Genomic DNA, 23,894 nt, shown 5'->3' on the forward strand with positions numbered 1-23,894 from the left:
TCAAGCTTTTGGCTTGACACCTTCACGCCATCAGCACATGGTTAGGGACAGCTTGGTTTAGCCGCTTAGGCCAGGATTTTATTCCTTTGGGCCCTCCTATCCACTGATGCTCAAAGCCTTGGATCCTTTTTATTACCCTTCCCTTTAGGTTTAAAGGGTTACTGGCTTTTTGCTCTTACCTTTTGGTTTAAAGAGCTCTTGGCTTTTTCTGCTTGTTTTTTCTTTTTCTTTCTTTTATTTTATTTTATTTTATTTTTTTCGCAAGCTTTTGTATTCACTGCTTTTTCTTGCTTCAAGAATCAATCATATGATTTTTCAGATTATCAAATAACATTTCTCCTTTTTCATTATTCTTCAAGAGCCAATAATTTTAACATTCATAAATAACTAATTCAAAAGACATATGCACTGTTCAAGCATTCATTCAGAAAACAAAAAGTATTGTCACCACATCAAAAATAATTAAACTAATTTCAAGGATGAATTCGAAATCAAGTACTTCTTGTTCTTTTGTGATTAAAAGTATTTTTCATTTAAGAGAGGTGATGGATTCATAGGACATTCATATCTTTAAGACATAGACACTTAGACACTAATGATCATGTAATAAGACACAAACATAATTAAAGCATAAGGCATAAGAAACAAAAAACAGAGAAAATAAATAGACAAGGAGATAAAGGAACAGGTCCACCTTAGTGAGGGTGGTGTCTTCTTCCTCTTGAAGAACCAATGGTGTTCTTGAGCTCCTCTATGTCTCTTCCTTGTCTTTGTTGCTCCTCCCTCATAGCTCTTTGATCTTCTCTAATCTCATGGAGAATGATGGAGTGCTCTTGGTGTTCCATCCTTAGTTGTCCCATGTTGGAACTTAATTCTCCTAGGGAGGTGTTGATTTGCTCCCAATAGTTTTTTGGAGGAAAGTGCATCCCTTAAGGCATCTCAGGGATTTCATGGTGAGGAATTTCCTCATACTCTTGTTGAGGTCCATGATCTCTTGTTTGCTCCATCCTTTTCTTAGTGATGGGCTTGTCCTCATCAATGAGGATATCTCCCTCTATGTCAATGCCAGCCGAATTGCAGAAGTGGCAAATGTGGTGAGGAAAGGCTAACCTTGCCAAAGTGGATGACTTGTTAGCCACCTTGTAGATTTCTTGAGGTATAATCTCATGAACTTCCACTTCCTCCCCAATCATGATACTATGGATCATGATGCCCCGGTCTACAGTAACTTTAGACCGGTTGGTAGTAGAAATAATTGAGCGTTGAATGAACTCTAACCATCCTCTAGCTACAGGCTTAATGTCTGGTCTTCTCAATTAAACCGGCTTGCCTCTTGAGTCAACTTTCCATTGAGCTCCTTCCATACATATGTCCATGAGGACTTGGTCCAACTTTTTGAGCTTAAAAGGGACCTCAGGGATCACCTTTTTCTTGGCCACAACTTCATAGAAGTGGTCTTGATGGACCTTTGAGATGAATCTTTCCATCTCCCATGACTCAGAGGTGGAAGCAATTGCTTTCCCTTTCCTCTTTCTTGAGGTTTCTCTAGCCTTAGGTGCCATTGATGGTTATGAAAAAAAAAAAGCAATGCTTTTACCACACCAAACTTAAAAAGTTTGCTCGTCCTTGAGCAAAAGAAGAAAGAAAGTAGTAGAAGAAGAAGAAAATGGAGGAGATGGAGGGAGAGAGTGTATTCGGCCAAGGGGGAGAAGTGGTGGTTGTAATGTGTGAAAATGGAGTAGTGTTGAGGGGTTTATATAGGGGTAGGGGGGAGGGTAGGTTTCGGCCATTAGGGTTGGATTTGGGAGGGAAAAGAATTTGAATTTTGGAGGTAGGTGGGGTTTATGGGGAAGAGTGGATGGAAGTGAGTGGTTAAGGGTATTTAGGGAAGAGGTATGGAGGTAATTGGTGAAGGTTATTTGGGGAAGAGAGTTATGAAAAGGTGTGAAGAGGAAAGAAGAAGAGGTGGGGTAGTTGGGGATCCTGTGCGGTCCACAGATCTAGAGGGGTCAAGGACTTAACATCCTTGCTCCATTTAGGCATGTAAAACGCCCTTAGAATGCATGTCTGGCGTTAAACGCCAGCTTGCTACTTGTTTCTGGCGTTTAACGCCAATTTCATGCTCTGTTCTGGCGTTAAACGCCAGTCTGGTGCTTGTTTCTGGTGTTTAACGCCAGCTTGATGCTTCTTTCTGGTGTTAAATGCCAGTTTGATACTTGTTACTGGCGTTTAAATGCCAGTAAATTCTTCCTCCAGGGTGAGCTATTTTTAATGCTGTTTCTCATTCTGTTTTTGATTTTTCAGTAGTTTTTGTGACTTCACATGATCATCAACCTAAAGAAAACATAAAATAGCAATGGAAAATAAATAGATATAATTAAATAACATTGGGTTGCCTCTCAACAAGCGCTTCTTTAAGGTCAATAGCTTGACAGTGAGCTCTCATGGAGTCTCACAGATGTTCAGAGCATTGTTGGGACCTCCCAACACCAAACTTAGAGTTTGAATGTGGGGGTTCAACACCAAACTTAGAGTTTGGTTGTGGCCTCCCAACACTAAACTTAGAGTTTGGCTGTGGCCTCCCAACACCAAACTTAAAGTTTGACTGTGGGGGCTTTAGTTGACTCTGCAGTGAGAGAAGCTTTTCATGCTTCCTCTCCATGGTTACAGAAGGAGAACCTTGAGTCTTAAATACAAGGTAGCCCTCATTCAGTTGAAGGACCAACTCTCCTCTGTCCACATCAATCACAGCTTTTGCTGTGGCTAGGAAGGGTCTTCCAAGGATGATGGATTCATCCTCATCCTTCCCAGTGTCTAGGATTATGAAATCAGTAGGGATGTAAAGGCCTTCAACCTCTACTAACAAGTCCTCTACTAATCCATAAGCCTATTTCATTGATTTGTCTGCCATCTCTAGTTAGATTCTTGCAGCTTGTACCTCATAGATTCCCAGTTTCTCTATTACAGAGAGTGGCATGAGGTTTATCCCTGACCCAAGGTCACACAGAGCCTTCTCAAAGGTCATGGTGCCTATGGTACAAGTTATGAAAAACTTTCTGGGATCCGGTTTCTTCTGAGGCAATGTCTGCCTTATCAATGCACTTAGTTCATTGGTGAACAAGGGGGGTTCATCCTCCCAAGTATCATTACCAAATAAACTGGCATTCAACTTCATGATGGCTCGTAGATATTTAGCAACCTACTCTTCGATGATGTCTTCATCCTCTTCAGAGGAAGAATAGTCATCAGAGCTCATGAATGGTAAAAGGAGGTTCAATGGAATCTCTATGGTCTCTAGATGAGTCTCAGATTCCTTTGGTTCCTCAAAGGGAAACTCCTTATTGGTCAGTGAACGTCCCAGGAGGTCTTCCTCACTAGGATTCACGTCATTCTCCTCCTCTCTGGGTTCAGCCACACCATGTAAGGTTATGGCCTTTCACTCTCTTTTTGGATTCTCTTCCGTATTGCTTGGGAGAGTACTAGGAGGAGTTTCAGTGACTCTTTTACTCAGCTAGCCCACTTGTGCCTCCAAATTTCTAATGGAGGACCTTGTTTCATTCATGAAACTTAGAGTGGCCTTAGATAGATCAGAGACTATATTTGCTAAGCTAGATGGATTCTGCTCAGAATTCTCTCTCTGTTGCTGAAAGGATGATGGAAAAGGCTTGCTATTGTTAAACCTGTTTCTTCCACCATTATTAAAGCCTTGTTGAGGCTTTTGTTGATCCTTCCATGAGAAATTTGGATGATTTCTCCATGAGGGATTATAGGTGTTTCCATAGGGTTCTCCCATGTAATTCACCTCTATGATTGCAGGGTTCTCAGGATCATAAGCTTCTTCTTCAGAAGATGCTTCTTTAGTACTGTTGGATGCAGCTTGCAATCCATTCAGACTCTGAGAAATCATATTGACTTTCTGAGTCAATATTTTATTCTGAGCCAATATGGCATTTAGAGTATCAATTTCAAGAACTCCCTTCCTCTGAGGCGTCCCATTACTCACAGAATTCCTTTCAGAAGTATACATGAACTGGTTATTTGCAACCATGTCAATGAGTTCCTGAGCTTCTGCAGGCATTTTCTTTAGGTGAATGAATCCACCTGCAGAATGGTCCAATGACATCTTTGATAATTCAGACAGACCATCATAGAATATATCCAGGATGGTCCATTTTGAAAGCATGTCAGAAGGACACTTTTTGGTCAGTTGCTTGTATCTTTCCCAAGCTTCATAGAGGGATTCACCTTCTTTCTGTTTGAAAGTTTGAACATCCACTCTAAGCTTGCTAAGCTTTTGAGGAGGAAAGAACTTGGCTAAGAAAGTCGTGACCAGCTTATCCCAAGAGTTCAGGCTATCTTTAGGTTGAGAGTCCAACCATATTCTAGCTCTGTCTCTTACAGCAAAAGGGAAAAGCATAAGCCTGTAGACCTCGGGATCAACTCCATTGTTCTTGACAGTGTCACAGATTTGCAAGAATTCAGCTAAAAACTGATAAGGATCTTCCATTGGAAGTCCATGAAACTTACAATTCTACTGCATTAGAGAAACCAATTGAGGCTTAAGCTCAAAATTGTTTGCTCCAATTGCAGGAATTGAGATGCTTCTTCCATAGAATTTAGACGAAGGTGCAATAAAGTCACCAAGCATCTTTCTTGCATCTCCACCATTGTTATTAGGTTCGGCCATGTCTCTTTTTTTTTCAAAAATTTCTGTCCGGTCCTCTCTAGAGGGTTGTGCTTTAGCTTCTCTTAGTTTCCTCTTAAGGGTCCTTTCAGGTTCAGGATCAGCTTCAATAAGAATGTGTTTATCCCTGTTCCTGCTCATATAAAAAAGAAGAGAACAAAAAAGAAGAAAAAGAGAAGAATAGAAGAAGAGAGGATAAGAATTTGAACACAAAGGAGAAGAATGGGTTCGAATTTTTGAATGGAAGAGGGGTGTTAGTAGATAATTAAATAAATAGAAAGAGATGAGAGGGGGAAGAATTCAAAAATTAAATAAAATAAATAAAAAATTTTTGTTTTTATTTTGACTATTAGTTATAATTCGAAATTTAAAAAGAAAAATAAAATTAAATTAAATTAGAATTTAAAACAAATAGTTAATTAAAAAGGAATTTTGAAAAAGTGGGGAAGAGTTTTCGAAAATTAGAGAGAGAAAATTAGTTAGGTAGTTTTGAAAAAGATATGATTAAAATAGAAAACTTTTAAAATAAAAAATTCAAGTAGTTAATTGAAAAAGATTTGAAAATCAAATTTGAAAAGATAAGAAGTTAGAAAAGATTTTGAAATTAATTTTGAAAAAGATGTGATTGAAATTTAATTTGAAAAAGATTTGAAAAAGAAATTTAAAAAGATTTGATTTTTGAAATTAAAGTTGATTACTTGACTAACAAGAAACTAAAAAGATGTGATTCTAGAGTAAAAAGATTGAACCTTTCTTACTAGGCAAGTAACAAACTAAAAATTTTTGAATCAATCACATTAATTGTTAGCATTGATTTCGAAAATATGAAATAGACATAAGAAAAAGATTTTGAAAATAATTTTGAAAATTTCGAAATTATAAAAGAAGAAATGAAAGAGATTTGATTTTTGAAAAAAGATTTGAAAAGATAGAATTTTTAAATCGAAAATTTGATTTGACTCATAAGAAACAATTAAATTTAAAAACCTTTTGACTAAATCAAACCAAATTTTTGAAAATTTATGAGAGAAAAAGGGAAAGATATTTTTTGATTTTTGAATTTTTAATAAAGAGAGAGAAAAACCCTAAATTGAAACAAAACATAGAAATTATGAATCAAAACAACTAATGCATGCAAGAACACTTTGAATGTCAAGATGAACACCAAGAACACTTTGAATGTCAAGATGAACACCAAGAACTTATTTTTGAAAATTTTTAAGAAAAGAAAAACATGCAAGATACAAAACTTAGAAATTTTTAATGTTGAGACACAATCAAATTGAAAATGCATATGAGAAACAAGAAAAGATGCACAACAAGAAATTGCAAAGATCAAACAAAGAAGATCATTAAGAACAACTTGAAGATCATGAAGAACATATGATGAATTTGCGAAAATTAAGAAAAAAATTACAAACATGCAATAGACACCAAACTCAAAACTTGACACTAGATTCAAACAAGAAACATCAAAGTTTGGTTTTTATGATTTTATTAAATTTTTTTTTGAATTTTTCGAAAATTAATTGGAAAAGAAAAATAAGGATTTCAAAATTTTTAATGAAAATTCCAGGAATCATGCAATGTTAGTCTAAAGCTCCAGTCCAGGAATTAGACATGGCTTACAAGCCAGCTAAGCTTTCAGTGAAAGCTCCGGTCTAAAATACTAGACATGGCCAATGGCCAGCCAAGCTTCAGCATACATAGTTCAAGTATGCGAAGAGGAAGCCTCAGTCCAAATGATTAGATATGGCTTTACAGCCAGCCAGACTGCAACAGATCATCATGAAACTCTAGAATTCATTCTTAAAAATTCTGAAGAACATAGAATAAATTTTAAAATAATTTTTTTTGAAAATTTTTCGAAAATAAAAATAAAAATAATAAAATTAAAATAAAATTACCTAATCTGAGCAACAAGATGAACCGTCAGTTGTCCAGACTCGAACAATCCCCGGCAACGGCGCTAAAAACTTGGTGCACGAAATCGTGATCGTTCATTCCTTGGAAACTGTTCCGAGGGTTACCTGAAACTGTAGGTCGATCTCGGATGAGATCTTCAGTACTGGTCGGAGATGATGTGTCCGGCTGGCTGGTGGCAGCCGGAACTGCTGTGTCCGACTTGCTGGACTGGCTACACTTCTGATCCTTGGTCACCGGAGGGTGGGGGGTACCTGCAAGAGACTCCGATGCTTAAGTTAGCACGGGTATTAAGCAGGTTTTTTAGTAGAATCAGAGTATGAGTTATACCTGGGTGCTCCAGCGTATTTATAGTGTTTGAGATGTGACCTTCATTGGATAAGATAAGTTAGTTTTCTTATCTTATCTTTATCTTTAGAGTTGAGGTCAGCGTATCTTTCATTGGAACCACCCTCATTTCTATAGGCTTAAGCCGCCTTAGGATTTGGGTTGTGTTCCTCTATTTGGGCCTTTTACTGGGCTCTCTTGTTGACTTGGCCGAGCTCTTCTGAGAAGAGGTCGGATAGTCTGACCTGAAGAGGTCAGTCGCTTTATCTTCAATCATCCCAGGTCGGATAGCTCGACCCAGAGTATGAACAGTAACGGCACCAAAAACTTTATATACACGTTCATAATCTTAGTTCTTTATCACAACTTCGCACAACTAACCAGCAAGTGCACTGGGTCGTCCAAGTAATAAACCTTACGTGAGTAAGGGGTCGATCCCACAGAGATTGTCGGCTTGAAGCAAGCTATGGTCACCTTGTAAATCTCAGTCAGGCGGATTCAAATGGTTATAGAGTTTTAATAGTTAAAAGATAAATAAAATATAAAATAGGATAGAAATACTTATGTAATTCATTGGTGAGAATTTCAGATAAGCATATGGAGATGCTTTTATTACTTCTGAACCTCTGCTTTCCTACTGCTTTCATCGGATCATTCATACTCCTTTCCATGGCATGCTGTATATCGGGCATCACCATTGTCAATGGCTACATCCCGTCCTCTCAGTGAAAATGGTCCAAATGCACTGTCACCGCAAGGCTAATCATCTGTTGGTTCTTGATCATGCTAGAATAGGATTCAGTAATCCTTTTACGTCTGTCACTACGCCCAGCACTCGCGAGTTTGAAGCTCATCAAAGCCATCCCTTCCCAGATCCAACTTGGAATACCACAGACAAGGTTTAGACTTTCCGGATCTCAAGAATGGCCGCCAATAATTCTAGCCTATACCACGAAGACTCTGATCATAGATCAGGAGGCTAAGAGATATGCATTCAAGCTTGCTTTCATGTAGAATGGAAGTGTTTGTCAGGCACGCGTTCATAAGTGAGAATGGTGATGAGCATCACATAATCATCACATTCATCATGTTCTTGTATGAAAATGAATATCTTAGAGAAGAAATAGGCTTGAGTTGAATAGAAAAACAATAGTAATTTGCATTAATTCATGAGGAACAGCAGAGCTCCACACCTTAATCTATGGTGTGTAGAAACTCTACCGTTGAAAATACATAAGTGAAAATAGGGTAGACATGGCCGAGTGGCCAGCCTCCCATGGAGGTCTCAGAACGTAAAAGTTACATAATGTGTTCCAGAGATGTGAAATAAATTACTAAAAGTAGTTTTTATACTAAACTAGTAACTAGGGTTTACATAAATGAGTAAATGATGCAGAAATTCACTTCCGGGCCCACTTGGTGTGTGCTTGGGCTGAGCATTGAAGCTTTCATGTGTAGAGGTCTTCCTTCATAGTAAAGTCCAGAAATGTGATTTTTATTTAAAAACTAATAAAAATACATTAAAAACTAACTAAATTATACTAAAAATTATGTAAAAACAAAGCCAAAAAGCGTATAAATTATCCTCTCATCAATGCCTATTCGGGATAAAATCAAATCCTGATGTACCCACCTGATCAAGAAAAAACCTCAAAAACCCCGAAAGCAAACTACTGCTACATTGTCATGCCGTTCGAACTCAAAAACACAGGAGCCACTTATCAAAGATTAATGAATAAGGTTTTCACAGACCACATCGGGAAAGTCATGGAAGTCTACGTAGACGACATGTTAATAAAGACACAAAGTGAAGAGTCGTTACTATCTGACCTCACCCAAGTATTCGACACTATAAGAAGGCATGGCACGTGACTTAACCCTACAAAATGCACCTTCGCAGTAGAAGCTGGCAAATCCTTGGGTTTTATGCTTACACAAAGAGGAATCAAAGCAAATCCAGATAAATGCTGGGCCATACTCAACATGAAAAGTCTGACTTGTGTCAAAGAGTTACAACAACTCAATGGAAGATTGGCATCCTTGTCCAGATTCCTAGCTGGATCAGCAATAAGATCTCTCCCCTTCTACGCCACTCTAAGGAATGGAAAGAGGTTTGAATGGACAACGGAGTGCGAGCAGGCCTTCCAAGATTTCAAAAGGTTCCTGGGACAACCACCTATTTTAACTCAACCACGGGAAGGGGAAGCACTCGTATTGTACCTTGTAGTAGGAAATCGAGTAGTATCCTCAGCACTAGTCCGAGAAGACGATAGTGGACAACAACCTATATACTTCATCAGCAAATCACTACAAGGGTCCGAACTGAACTACCAAAAAATAGAAAAATTCACTTATGCTCTCATACTAACATCTCGACGACTTCGCCCATATTTCCAAGTCCACATCATCAGGCTTCGGACCAACCAGCCCATAAAAGGCATTCTACAGAAAATAGATTTAGCAGGAAAAATCTTGCAATGGGCAGTCGAATTATCTGAATTTGACCTTCAATATGAAGCTCGGACAGCCATCAAATCACAGTATCTGACCGACTTCATTGTAGAGTTTACAGACACCCCAGAAATTCCTACAGAATGGAATTTCTACGTAGACAGTTCCTCAAATAAAACTAGAAGTGGCGCAGGCGTGATAATAGAAAATGACCAGGAACCCAAATCAAACTTTCCCTCAAATTCGGGTTCCCTGCTTCAAACAACCAGGCCAAATATGAGGCACTACTAGCTGGTTTGAAGCTGGCTAAGGAGGTTGGAGCTCAAAAGCTTATCATCTTTAGCGACTCACAAGTAGTCACCTCACAAATAGCAGGCAGCTACCAAGCCAAGGATCCCATGATGAAAAAGTACTTGGACAAAACCAGGGAACAGCTCGGACAACTCTGGGAATATGAGGTCTGCCATATATCTCGGGAATAGAATGCTCGAGCTGATGCACTCTCAAAACTAGCCAGCACCAAACCAGGGGGCAACAATAGAAGCCTCATCCAGGAAATGCTGCAGAACCCGTCAATCTTCGAAGAAGAAAAAGTCCTAGCCATAACAGGTTTGGATCAAGGATGGATGACTCCCATAATTAACCACCTCAAAACATAAATGATGCGTATTTTCGGAAAACGAAAAACGAATTCCAAATACACAAAACTAACCGGCAAGTGCACCAGGTCGTATCAAGTAATAAAACTCACGGGAGTGAGGTCGATCCCACAGGGATTGAAGGATTGAGCAATTTTAGTTTAGTGGTTGATTTAGTCAAGCGAATCAAGAATTGATTTGAGTGGTTTGTATACGACAGAAGCTAAATTGCATGAAATTAAAAGGGAGAAGGGTAGATTGCAGAAAATTAAAGAGCAAAGAAAGTAAATAAGCTGAATCTTAAAGAACAAGTAATGTAAATTGCAGAAACTTAGATTGCAAGAAATGTAAATTACAGAATCTTAAAGTGCAAGAAATGTAAATGGCTTGAATAGTAAAGGGAATTGGGAAGTGAATTTGCAGAAATTAAACAAGGAACAATAAATTGCAACAAACAGGATTGTAGAAGATGGATTCAATTGAACCGGATCTTGACAAAAATGGAAATCAGCTTGGTATAGCAACGAAACAGGGAAATTAAAATTTAAAGCTGTAGATCTCAGGACCCAAGAGACTAGATAACCAAGTCTAGATCTCACTGCCTTCCTAGATCCAGCAAGAACAATTGCAAGGGAAATGTAAATTGCAGAGAGAATAGAAGAAGAAGCAATTAACTGAAAAGGAAATTCAATTATGCAGAAAATTAAACAAGATCCAAAGGTGAGATTGAAACAGAAGTTCTTCAATTCTCCACCTAAGGTCCCAAGCAAGAAAAGTAAAGAGTGCTCAACAAGAACCAGGAAGAAGAGAGATCAATTCTCCTCCCCAATTCTCTAGAATTCTAAGAAAACAATTCAAAAATGTAAAGTAAGTTCCCTACTGTAAGTGTTATGAAAATTCTAAAAGGAAGCTCTCCAAAAACTTAAATCCTAAGCTATTTATACACTTTCTTCAAATGGTCTTCAAGCCTTCAATTGGGCCATTGTTCTTGATGGAATTGGGTTGATAAAGGCCTTGGTTGATTGCTCTTGGAGTTGGAGAAAGATCCATTGTGAACCGGGTTGAAAAACATAAAAGCTTGAGTAAAAGTTTGAGTAAAAGTTTGAGGTCAAACTTTTGCTCAAGCTTTTTATACCAGCTGCCCCATTCTTGCTGCTACCAACGTTTGAGCCAAAGTTTGGGGTCAAACTTTTGCTCAAACGTTGGCCCCCTTGTAAATGTGTGTTGCGCCAACGTTTGAGCAAAAGTTTGACCTCAAACGTTGGCGCAAGCTTTTTCCTCCAGGGTGTGCAAGAGTGGCGCCAACGTTTGAGCAAAAGTTTGACCTCAAACGTTGGCGCAAGCTTTTTTTTCTCCAGGGTATTGATTTTGTGATGCAAACGTTTGCCAAAAAGTTTGAGGCAAACGTTGGCTCAAGCTTTTCTCCCAAAAGTTTGAGCTAAAGTTTGAGGTCAAACTTTTGCTTAAGCTTTTTTCCCAAAAGTTTGAGCTAAAGTTTGAGGTCAAACTTTTGCTCAATATTTTTTTCTCTGGAGTGTTTTCAACTCTTTTAAAAGTTTGAGCTAAAGTTTGAGGCAAACTTTTGCTCAAACTTTTTGTTCTCTCTTGCTCCTAGCCCTTCCTTCTTTCTTCAACCTTCTTCAAAACTCTTTTCACCTATCATCAATCAACCAAACACATCAAAGCTTTGCTTAAAATCATGAGTTTGTTATTCTTGCATAATATATGACAATTATAGCATAAAATCTCATGAAATTGCATTAATTCATACATGGTTGATTGAATCAAAGGAAACATGGAAATCTACCCAATTGGCTTGCTTATGGCTCAAGAAAGTGCATAAATCAATCGAAAACAAAAGAAAAAAGCTAGTGAAACTAGGCTAAGATGACTTGTTATCACAACACCAAACTTAAAGCTTGCTTGTCCCCAAGCAAGAAAAGAATTATTGAGAAGAATGAATGAAATGGAAGAGGATGTTCATGCTAGTAGAGTATTATTGGTAGTTCATGGCGTTTTCTGTGGATATGTAAACACTCACTTCTTATTGACTTTTAGGCCTAGAAAGTCTCCTTCAAGCATCAAGCAACACACTGCTATGACCTCTCATTATTCCTTTGTCCTTGACTATTATATTTATTTATATTTTTTTTTCTAAAAGCTTTAGTTCAGTGTCATGTGTAACAAGTTCTTTTCTTTCTTTATACTTGACACATTATTCACTATAGACACTTGGCTCACATTCCTTCTTAAAACATTGATGCCCAGCACCTCTTTGGGTTACTAAATACCTTGTAGTTAGGTTGCTCTTGATAGTGGACTTTCAGCTGATGATCCCGGGTTAGTTAACCCAAGTCACCAAGTGTTGATGCACTCCAAAGAACTTAATAATCCAAGCAGATCCAAGTACAAAGACACCACAGGCATATATTCTAAGGTTCAAGCTATTGGTGTCTAGCTTTGTTTCTTTTTTTTTCTTTTATTCTATTGCCCATTTTTGGCTTTTTCTTTTCTCTGTTTGTTTTTCTTTTTAACCAAGGACTTTTATTTGATTGAGATTCATAGACAGTGAACTACTTTCTGCTTAAAAATAGACATCCTAGTTCTCTTATTCACTAAAAGTGAGCTATCATACAATCAGACATACATACCACCACTTACTTTTATTGTACTTCTATCTAACAGAGAACTATCTTACTTCACATTCAAATATTTCTTTTATTGAATTGAAATTGCAGGGGACAAAGCATGCCTTTTTTTGTTAAGTGAAAGTAAACACACAAGCACACAATTAGACTAGCTTACTTATTTTAAGGAAAACAAACATAATGCAAAGACTATTTTAAACAAATAAGATGCATGCTTTTTTTTTTCTTTGTAGTGATGAACAAGGAGCAAGTTCACCTTTCATTTGTCATGCTTTTTCTTTCTTCTTTCATATACTTGGTTGCTGGTGTTCCCTGTGTCCATGTCTGTTGTCTGTTGATCCCGCCAGAACCCAGCTTTATTCATCGCCTCCTCTACTCTATCTTCAAGCTTCATTGCATTGCTTACTTCTATCTCACTTCTCCTTTTGAAGAATTCATCGAAAGTTGGAAATGCTGGATCCATGTTGTGCAGATGCTCTCCAATATAGTTTAGTTTGATTTGACTATTTATGTTGTAGTCGGCTTGGACTTCATATCTTGCATCTTGGAGTGTTGTGAACTCTTTGAGAGCCCTCAGATTTTCAGCTTGCATTTGTGCCAACTTTCCAAACGATTCGTGAGATTGGAAGGCATGCTCCTCTTGCATCGCGAAGAATTTTGACTCAAACTCACTTTGTTTGTTCATCATTCTTAGCTCCCGTTCTTCTTGCTCTTGTTGGTTTTTCATGTATAGTGAATGATATTCCTCTTGCCTTTCTTGAATTCTCATGTACTGTTGTGATAATCTTCCAATTGCTTCCTTTAACTGTGATTCTTCCTTGTCAAATTCCATATAATCTTTCTTCTCATCATTGAACTGCGCTTCTGGTAATACTTTCAGAGTGACACTCTTATCATGCATTCTGAGAGTTAATTCTCCTTGTTCTACGTCTATGATAGCCCTGTCAGTAGCCAAGAACGGTCTCCCAAGTATGATAGAGTCACTTTCATCCTCGTCTGAATCTAGAACCACAAAATCTGCAGGGTATATAAATTTGTCCACTTTGACTAGAAGATTTTCAATTACACCCCTGGGGTATACCATTGACTTATCTACCAGCTCTAGAGACATCTGTACCGGTTTAACTTCCTCTATATGTAGTTTTTTTACCAAAGAGGAGGTAATTAAGTTAATACTTGCTCCTAGATTGCACATTGCCTTAGTGATAGTTAATTCCCCAACGGTGCAAGGCAGCAAAAAGCTCCCAGGGTCTTTAAGCTTGGAAGGGAGCCCTTTTTGAATCAAAGCCCTGCATTCCTCAGTAAGCAGTATGGTCTCTTTTTCGTCCCAACTTCTTTTCTTGTTGATAAGCTCCTTCAAAAACTTGGCATATAGGGGCATCTGCTCCAGTGCCTCAGCCAAGGGAATATTTATCTCCAACTTCTTGAAAGTCTCAAGGAACTTGTGAAATTGTTGGTCCTTTGCCTCATTGTTGAATCTCTAGGGATATGGCAGTGGAGGTACAAAGGTCTTCTCTGCTTGTTGCTTTTGGTTTTTGGTTGGCTCTTCAATTGCTTCATTCCCCTTTTTTGGAAATTTTGATTGTTCCTCCTTTTCTTGAGTTTGCTTTGAAGCTTGCTTGCTTGCCATTGCATCATCATCATTGGCTTCCTCTGTGTGTGTTGGCTGTTTCTCTTCTATTGGTCTTTTACTGCTCTCTACTTGCTTCTTTGTAGTGTCATTGTTGCTCATCAATGTTCTCCCACTCCTTAATTGTATTGCCTTGCATTCTTCCTTAGGATTTGGGATTGTGTCACTCGGCAGTGAGCTTGAAGGTCTCTCAACAGAAATCTGTTTGGAGATTTGTCCAATTTGCCTCTCTAGGCTCTTCATGGAGGCTTCATGGTTCTTGGTTGTCATTTCTTGTTGTTTCCACATTTTGTCTATCAAGGTTTCCAAGTTGGTGAGTCTTTGAGATTCAGGTGATGCTTGTGGTGGGTTGTGAGATGTGGATGGTGGATGGTGGGTATTTTGGTTGGTGGGTTGGTTATTAGATTGGTAATGGTTGGGGTTGGGGTAGTTGTTTTGGACCAATGTAATGAGTTGTGGCTTCAGTTCAAAGTTATTTGCATTGACATTAGGGGTGAGAATGCTGCTTCCACAATGTCTAGCATTTGCAAAGGTATAGGAGGCTAATACTCTCCTCTGCTGTAGGTTATTGTTAACCCCTCCTCCTGGATTAGATGGATCTCCTTCCATCTCGTGATATTCTTCCTCAGATTCTTCCTCTCCAACAATATTTTTTCCTCTTTTAGCTCTTCTTAACCTTCTAAGAGTTCTCTGGTCAGTTTCAGATAACACAGGAATGGTTCTTCCTGTACCTGACATACAAACAAAACAAAAGAAACACCACCAGTAACACTTTGATCTGTTGCTAGAATGAAGTTAAGTTAGCTTAAGCAAAAATTCAAACAGTTAATGTGTTAGTCAAAAATTTGAGAAACAGAAAATAAAAATGCTAGATCTAGATCTCCACTTCACTTAATCATTGTCAATCTATTTCAATCCCCGGCAACGGTGCCAAAAACTTAATGCGTATTTTCGGAAAACGAAAAACGAATTCCAAATACACAAAACTAACCGGCAAGTGCACCGGGTCGTATCAAGTAATAAAACTCACGGGAGTGAGGTCGATCCCACAGGGATTGAAGGATTGAGCAATTTTAGTTTAGTGGTTGATTTAGTCAAGCGAATCAAGAATTGATTTGAGTGGTTTGTATACGACAGAAGCTAAATTGCATGAAATTAAAAGGGAGAAGGGTAGATTGCAGAAAATTAAAGAGCAAAGAAAGTAAATAAGCTGAATCTTAAAGAACAAGTAATGTAAATTGCAGAAACTTAGATTGCAAAAAATGTAAATTGCAGAATCTTAAAGTGCAAGAAATGTAAATGGCTTGAATAGTAAAGGGAATTGGGAAGTGAATTTGCAGAAATTAAACAAGGAACAATAAATTGCAACAAACAGGATTGTAGAAGATGGATTCAATTGAACCGGATCTTGACAAAAATGAAAATCAGCTTGGTGTAGCAACGAAACAGGGAAATTGAAATTTAAAGCTGTAGATCTCAGGACCCAAGAGACTAGATAACCAAGTCTAGATCTCACTGCCTTCCTAGATCCAGCAAGAACAATTGCAAGGGAAATGTAAATTGCAGAGAGAATAGAAGAAGAAGCAATTAACTGAAAAGGAAATTCAATTATGCAGAAAATTAAACAAGATCCAAAGGTGAGATTGAAACAGAAGTTCTTCAATTCTCCACCTAAGGTCCCAAGCAAGAAAAGTAAAGAGGGCTCAACAAGAACCAGGAAGAAGAGAGATCAATTCTCCTCCCCAATTCTCTAGAATTCTAAGAAAACAATTCAAAAATGTAAAGTAAGTTCCCTACTGTAAGTGTTATGAAAATTCTAAAAGGAAGCTCTCCAAAAACTTAAATCCTAAGATATTTATACACTTTCTTCAAATGGTCTTCAAGCCTTCAATTGGGCCTTTGTTCTTGATGGAATTGGGTTGATAAAGGCCTTGGTTGATTGCTCTTGGAGTTGGAGAAAGATCCGTTGTAAACCGGGTTGAAAAACATAAAAGCTTGAGTAAAAGTCTGAGTAAAAGTTTGAGGTCAAACTTTTGCTCAAGCTTTTTATACCAGCTGCCCCATTCTTGCTGCTACCAACGTTTGAGCCAAAGTTTGGGGTCAAACTTTTGCTCAAACGTTGGCCCCCTTGTAAATGTGTGTTGCGCCAACGTTTGAGCAAAAGTTTGACCTCAAACGTTGGCGCAAGCTTTTTCCTCCAGGGTGTGCAAGAGTGGCGCCAACGTTTGAGCAAAAGTTTGACCTCAAACGTTGGCGCAAGCTTTTTTTTCTCCAGGGTATTGATTTTGTGATGCCAACGTTTGCCAAAAAGTTTGAGGCAAACGTTGGCTCAAGCTTTTCTCCCAAAAGTTTGAGCTAAAGTTTGAGGTCAAACTTTTGCTTAAGCTTTTTTCCCAAAAGTTTGAGCTAAAGTTTGAGGTCAAACTTTTGCTCAAGCTTTTTTCCTCTAGAGTGTTTTCAACTCTTTTAAAAGTTTGAGCTAAAGTTTGAGGTAAACTTTTGCTCAAACTTTTTGTTCTCTCTTGCTCCTAGCCCTTCCTTCTTTCTTCAACCTTCTTCAAAACTCTTTTTACCTATCATCAATCAACCAAACACATCAAAGCTTTGCTTAAAATCATGAGTTTGTTATTCTTGCATAATATATGACAATTATAGCATAAAATCTCATGAAATTGCATTAATTCATACATGGTTGATTGAATCAAAGGAAACATGGAAATCTACCCAATTGGCTTGCTTATGACTCAAGAAAGTGCATAAATCAATCGAAAACAAAAGAAAAAGGCTAGTGAAACTAGGCTAAGATGACTTGTCATCAATAAACACTCCCTACATATAAGAAGGAGGCAAATAGGTTAAAATGGGAGGTACAACACTACACCATCATAAACAATACTATATACAAGAGAGGGATTTCAACACCACTATTAAAATGTGTGCCGACTTCCAACACAAAGGAAGTTTTAGAAGAAGTACACAGTGGCATCTGTGGCAATCATCTCGGAGCACAGGCTCTTACCAAAAAAGTGCTCCAGGCTGAATTTTATTGGCCGAATCTACAAAAAGAAGCAACAGAATTCGTAAGGACGTGTCTACCATGTCAGAAACATGCCAACTTTCACATCGCCCCACCAGAGGAGCTCATCAGCATAACCTCACCCTTGCCATTCGCAAAATGGGAACTTGATCTTCTCGGTCCCTTCCCTCAAGGATCGGGACAGGTCATATTCCTCATCGTGGGGGTAGACTATTTCACAAAATGGATTGAGGCGGAACCCTTAGCTAATGCCACTGCTCAAAGAAGTCAAAAATTCCTATATAAAAATATTGTCACAAGGTTTGGAGTTGCACACTCCATCACCACAGACAATGGCACTCAATTTACAGATGCAGGCTTCAGAAAATTGGTGGCCGATTTGAACATAAAACACCAATTCACATCTGTAGAACACCCCCAGGCCAACGGACAAGCCGAAGTTGCTAACAAAGTCATATTAGCCGGGTTAAAATGGAGATTACAGAATGCAAAGGGAGCCTGGACTGAAGAGCTCCCACAAGTCCTATGGGCATATCGGACAACTCCACACTCCACCACAAAGGAATCACCTTTCCGATTAGCTTAGGAATGGAGGCAATGATCCCAGTGGAGGTCGAAGAAGGATCACCCAGAGTGATCCACTACAGTGAAGAGGCTAACTCTCGACTTCAAAGGGAAGAACTCGACCTACTTCCAGAAATTTGAGAAAGAGCTCGGATCAGGGAAGAGGCATTAAAACGTCAAATGGCTTCAAGATACAATCAAAAGGTAGTGCCGCGAGGTTTTGCCTAGAACGACCTCGTCCTAATCCGAAATGATATCGGAATAACTCGACCTAGAGAAGGAAAGCTGGCGGCAAATTGGAAAGGACCCTACCGAGTCATAGAAGTACTTGGAAAGGGCTACTATAGGCTGTTCGAACTCGAAGGGCGAGAGCTGCCAAGGTCATGGCACGCCTGCAACCTAAGGAGGTATTATAGTTAAAGGTAATAAAGATCTTAGGACAAAGTGCACTCTTTTTCCTGAAAAGGTTTTTTAACGAGGCACCAAGCCAAGATCTATGAACTACCTAACTTACAAGGGTAAAGCGCCCACATGTATATATTTGTATATTTTCTATTTTGAATAAAGTTTTTTAGATTTTCTACAAATCTTTTATCAAGACGCATTAATCTGAAATGCAAAAATTCATCGCCCGATTATAAAGCTACAGAGCGGCAAAAGTGAAAACCAAATTCACTGCCCGATCATGATAAAAAACACCAAAGATGAAAACCAAATTCATCAAAGGTCGACCAAGCGAGGAACAAACCCAACTTCTACAAAATCAGCAAAGATGAAAAGCGACAAAAACATATTAAATGCGAGAAGTTATCGAAAGTGACCCATAAAAAAGAGGATTACTAAGAAATAACTTAGAAGGGACCGATATGATGAAGTCGGCCTCCCATAAACCACAAAAGTTATAAAAGTAATCCATAAAAGAGATCTGACAAAGATCCAAAATGGATTACTAGAAATAACTTAGAAGGGACCGACATGATGAAGTCGGCCTCCCACAAACCACAAAGGTTATAAAAGTAATCCACAGAAGAGATCTGACAAAGATCCAAAATGGATTACTAGAAATAACTTAGAAGGGACCGACATGATGAAGTTGGCCTCCCACAAACCACAAAGTTTATAAAAGTAATCCATAAAAGAGACCTGACAAAGGTCCAAATAAGTATGGATTACCAAAAATAACTTCAAACAGACCGAGATAAAGAAGTCAGCCAACAGAAGGCATGCGCTATAAGGGACTTCAGGTTGAACCCAGAAAGCCATGACCTCAAAAGAAACAAGCTACAAAGGCAATCAAAAGAGGTCGGGAAACAAGATTTCAACACCCTGAAGATGCCTAGAAAATACTAAAGCAAGCAATCAACAAGCAAGTCACAAAAGAGACAAAATTGCTATAATAAACAAGACTCAAGAGGCCACCTGAAGTCGATCCCAAGAGGCTCAAAAAACTACCTTTGTTTTTTCAAAACAAAGTTGCTAAAAAAGTAACTAAAGTATCTAGAAGTTAAAGACCACAAATTACACAATAAAAGAGTTCAAAGCCCACAGGCCGGGCTATACACAATACATCAGAAATAATTATAGAGAATCCAAAGACTTCCCAGTCGCAGCGTCCCGAGGTGAAGGAGGACGAGTCTGAAGGGGTACCGCATCTACCGTCCCATCATCCCGGTTCAGGATCTGGACGTCAGGATCAGACTCAGGCTGACCAACTTCAGTTGCCGGAGTTGAGGAAGGCGGGGCAACAAAAACGTTGGCAGAAGGTATAGGAGGAGGGTCGACATCATCATCATCATCAGGGTCATCAGGGACAATCTTACCATCTTTTACAATGTTATCCAAGCTAAAAAGAGTGAGGTCGAGATCGGGCGCAAGAACCTGAACCTGATCCCTCAAATTCTCATAAGCAGCATTCACACTGCCTACAAGATGACCCTGGAGCTTAGCATAGTCAGCTCGGACAGACTCCAAACTCTCATTGAGACCCATCATCTCCCTATATGTTGTGACATAGCTCTCCTTGTGCTTCAACGCCATATCCTCAGACAACTTTGTAGAAGCCGCTAAGGCAATAGCCCGAGTCTTTTCACCCTCCAACTCTTTTTCCAACTTGGCCACTTTCACCTCGAGCTCCTCCTTCAAACCCTTGATCCGGTCGAACCCCGACTTGGCCTCCTCTATAAAGGCCTTTTGTTGCATAGATAGGAAGGTCCTGGGCAGTCTGATATAAAACTGCTCCTATATGTGCCATCTTGATACTGCTCTGAGTAATAAACTCCAAATGACGAAGAAGAGAAACATCGTCAGTAGCAATGACACCATAGGGACCAATTTGCTGATCAATAAACCTGACAGCATCGAAGTCGGGAGCATCCAAGTTGAAGGGCACAGTTGTCTTCTATATTTTTAGAGGAGGAACGACAGTAGGAGAAGAGGTACCAGAAGAAGTCTGGGGAGGATCGATTAAATGAACCCGAGGGGTAGGAATCATCTTCCTTGGTCCAGGAGAGCTTGGTACTGGTTGTTTTGGCTGAACATGAGAAGATCCTTCCCCAACCGCCTTGGCCGAGATGTTCTGGGCAGCTGTAGCCTTCCTTGCCTTTTTAAAGGCTTTCATGGAATCATTATTCTTGGCCATCTCTGAAAAACAAAATCAACCAAAGAAGCAAGTTATAAACTGGAAAGAAACAAAACAAAGTAAAACAGAGCAAAAATAAGTCGATCAATATCCAACACAGTTCTAACAAGGGAGGGGTCCCCCAAAAATGTCTTGGTATTGAGATGGGGAGGTTCCCCCCAAATATCTTCCAAAACATTCACAAAAGCCTGCTCGACCTCATCAAGCATCTCCCACGAGTATCGAGACACCACAACGTTCTTTTGCCAACACAAGGGGAAAGTAGGTTCATTATTTGATTCTAAGAAAAATGGTCGAGTTCCCTCAACAGCTTGGACCTTAAAAAAGTAATTCTTAAAGTCCCTAAAGGGCTCATCATACATAGCAAACACCTTATGTCCATGGGCAGATCGAAAGGAAATCCAAGAAGCTTTTTTTTTTCGAGGAAATACCGGGCTTAGTCAAAACAAAAAGATAAAGAAAGAGAGTCTGAGAAGGTGTGAGGTCCAACTCTTGGCAAAGTAACTAAAAAATCTTGATAAAACCCCAGGAGTTCGGATGAAGCTGGGGTAGAGCTACGTTACACGACCACAACAAGTCGGTCTCAAAGGAAGTAAAAGGAAAAGTAATGTTCAGCTGGCTAAAAAAATAGTCATAGGAATAAAAGAAGGGACGCTCCCCCTGGACCGAGGTCCGGAAACAAACCCTCTCATCAGAATCGGGAGCTACAAGCTCATAATCTTTCTCCTGGGCTCGATATCTACAAATCCTATAATGTTTCCTTAGCTCTACATAGTACTCAGCATTTACCACGGAGACACACATCAACACAAGGGAGTCTAGCCAATCGGACATACCCTCAGGAACCTTAGAAGACGTCTCAACAATATTTTTGCGAGAAGACATGGCCAACTAGTCCTACAGCAAGAAAAAGAAAATGGATTACTAACGAAAGCAGCTCAAAACAGCTCGGACAAACATGACTCAGAGCAATATAAACAGTAAAAGGAAAACCCCAAGACACACACCAAGGTCCAGGGGCATCCTTTGGAGGCAGGGATAGAGTGTAAGGACTCAGAAAAAGTCTATAAAGGCTAAACATCCCAGCAAAGACTCTAAGCAATGCTTTAAAAAAGAAGACGCAAATCAAAGCAAGTTATCAGAGAACCATCGTCTTCTACAAATCTATCAGCAAAGAAAACTATCAATAGAACAAAAATCAAGGAACAATCTTTTCAGAAGCAAACAGGTTCAGTTTATAAAACCCAAACATCAAAGTACAACTAGAAGCAGCGACAACATACGAAGCCCTAAAAGCGTCCACATAGGAGCATGCATAAAGTCGAAAGAAAACCAGAAAATATGCACTACAATGACAAATCAAGTATGATAATACGAAAAGGTCCAAGCTTTCCAAACAAAAACTCAAGCAAAACTAAAACTTCACCAAGAAAAAAAATGACAAAAGAAGCAAAAGAAAGAAACAGAAAGAAGAACCAACCTGAAAGAAAATGCTGAAGAAATGGGAGAAGAAGAGACGGAATCCAGAATTGCCTCCGAGCAAAGAAAGCACCAATAACCACCAAAATGGCGTCACAGAGAGAAGCGTGAAGACGTGAAAACGTAAATCCCAAAAGAGCAAGGAAGCACAAATGAAGCGGAAGAATAAGAGAGAAAGGGGGAAGTTATAGCGAGCAACAGTGAAGAGAAACAGAAAAGAGAAAGTTTTGATGTAATTCAAAAATAAAACAAGAAAGTGGGAGGCCAAAGAAACAGAACGTTAAGAAGTTAATGGGGCATTAAAAACCCTTGCACGTTCCCAAGGCAAGGAACGCCTGTTTTCGAAATCAAAGAAAATAGAAGAAACGCTCCGTATTCAGAAGGAGTCTCTACAAAAAGAAATCGACAAATGCTCGAGCACGGCTTCTACAAAGAAGGATTGAAGTTCTGAAACTAGGGACTCGATCTCAAAAGGAAGACCACGCTCAAGCAGGGGCACTGTTCATACCCTGGGTCAAGCTCTCCGACCCGGGTTACTTGACGACAAGTCGACCGACCTCTTCAGGTCAGGACTATCCGATCTCTTCTCAAAGAGCTCGGCCAAATCACCAGGAAAAGCCCAAAAAGGGCCCAACAGAGGAACACGACCTAAATTCTAAGGTAGCCTAAGCCTATAGAGATAAGGGCAGTTCCCTTGAAGATAAGATGGCCTCACTCAAAGATAAGATAAGATAAGATAACTGTCTTATCTCCAGAATGGTCACTCCTCATCATTATAAATACACTGGAGCACCCAGGTATAACTCATACTCTGATTCTACTAAAAACCTGCTTAATACCCTTGCTAACTTAAACATCGGAGTCCCTTGCAGGTACCACCACCCTCCGGTGACAAAGGATCAGCAGCATAACCAATCTAACAAGTCACACGCGACAGCTCCGGCTGCCACCCACCAGCCGGACACGTCAGCTCCGACCAGTATAGAAGATCTCGTCCGAGATCGACCTACAGTTTCAGGTAACCCTCAGAATAGTTATTATTATTGGATGAATGGCTTTGGTTATTTGTGTTGCTGAGGCTGCCAGAGTTGAAGTCCCTTTGTCCTTGATTCTGATGCTCACCCCACCTCAAATTAGAATGAGTCCTCCAAGGTGTCTTGTGTGCATCACCATTAAAATTGTGTTGGAACGAACTTGAAGTGTTATTCATGTATTGCACCTGCTTAGGGCTTTGTTGCTCATAATTGAATGTCCCAAAACTTTCTTCAGATTGGTTCCACCCATGTGAAGTTTGAGATTGGTGTTGTGTGTTTACTGCAGCACTTTGCATTCTATCAATTTTCTTCGCCATAACCTCCATCTGTTGCTGAATCTGTTGATGCATCATCTTGTTGTGAGCTAAGATGGTATCTACACCTTCCAGCTCCAATGCTCCCTTTCTTTGAGCTGGTTGGCGTTGCCTTTGATGAGCAAAGAAGTATTGATTCTTTGCCACCATATCATTGAGGTTTTCAGCCTCCTCTACTATCTTCATAAGTTGTAAAGAACCTCCTGCTGAATGATCTAGTGCTTCCTGAGCCTTAAGAGTTAACCCTTCATAGAAATTTTGAAGGATGTCCCATTCATTGAACATTTCAGGGGGACATTTTCTAATCAGGGCCTTGTACCTCTCCCATGCCTCATAGAGAGATTCTGCATCCATCTGTGTGAAGGTTTGCACCTCAGTCTTGAGCCTGATGATCCTTTGAGGGGGGTAGAACTTGGCCAAGAATTTATTCACTAGATCCTCCTAGCTAGTGATGCTTCCTTGTGGAAAGGTTTCAAGCTATTGAGCAGGCTTGTCCCTTAATGAAAATGGGAATAGTAGCAATTTGT

At 39.3% G+C, this 23,894-nt stretch overlaps 1 non-coding gene across 1 annotated transcript; it reads left to right on the top strand.

The window, feature by feature from the left end:
* The first annotated feature begins 4,177 nt into the window (after nt 1-4,177).
* On the top strand, nt 4,178-4,285 carry LOC148545780 (small nucleolar RNA R71). Its single transcript, XR_015900504.1, has one exon. It is a non-coding gene; the product is annotated as a small nucleolar RNA R71 (small nucleolar RNA).
* The last annotated feature ends 19,609 nt before the right edge of the window (nt 4,286-23,894 follow it).

Source organism: Arachis ipaensis, chromosome B9 (assembly GCF_059453495.1).
Source record: "Arachis ipaensis isolate K30076 ecotype BB chromosome B9, ASM5945349v1, whole genome shotgun sequence".
Taxonomy (NCBI): domain Eukaryota; kingdom Viridiplantae; phylum Streptophyta; class Magnoliopsida; order Fabales; family Fabaceae; genus Arachis; species Arachis ipaensis.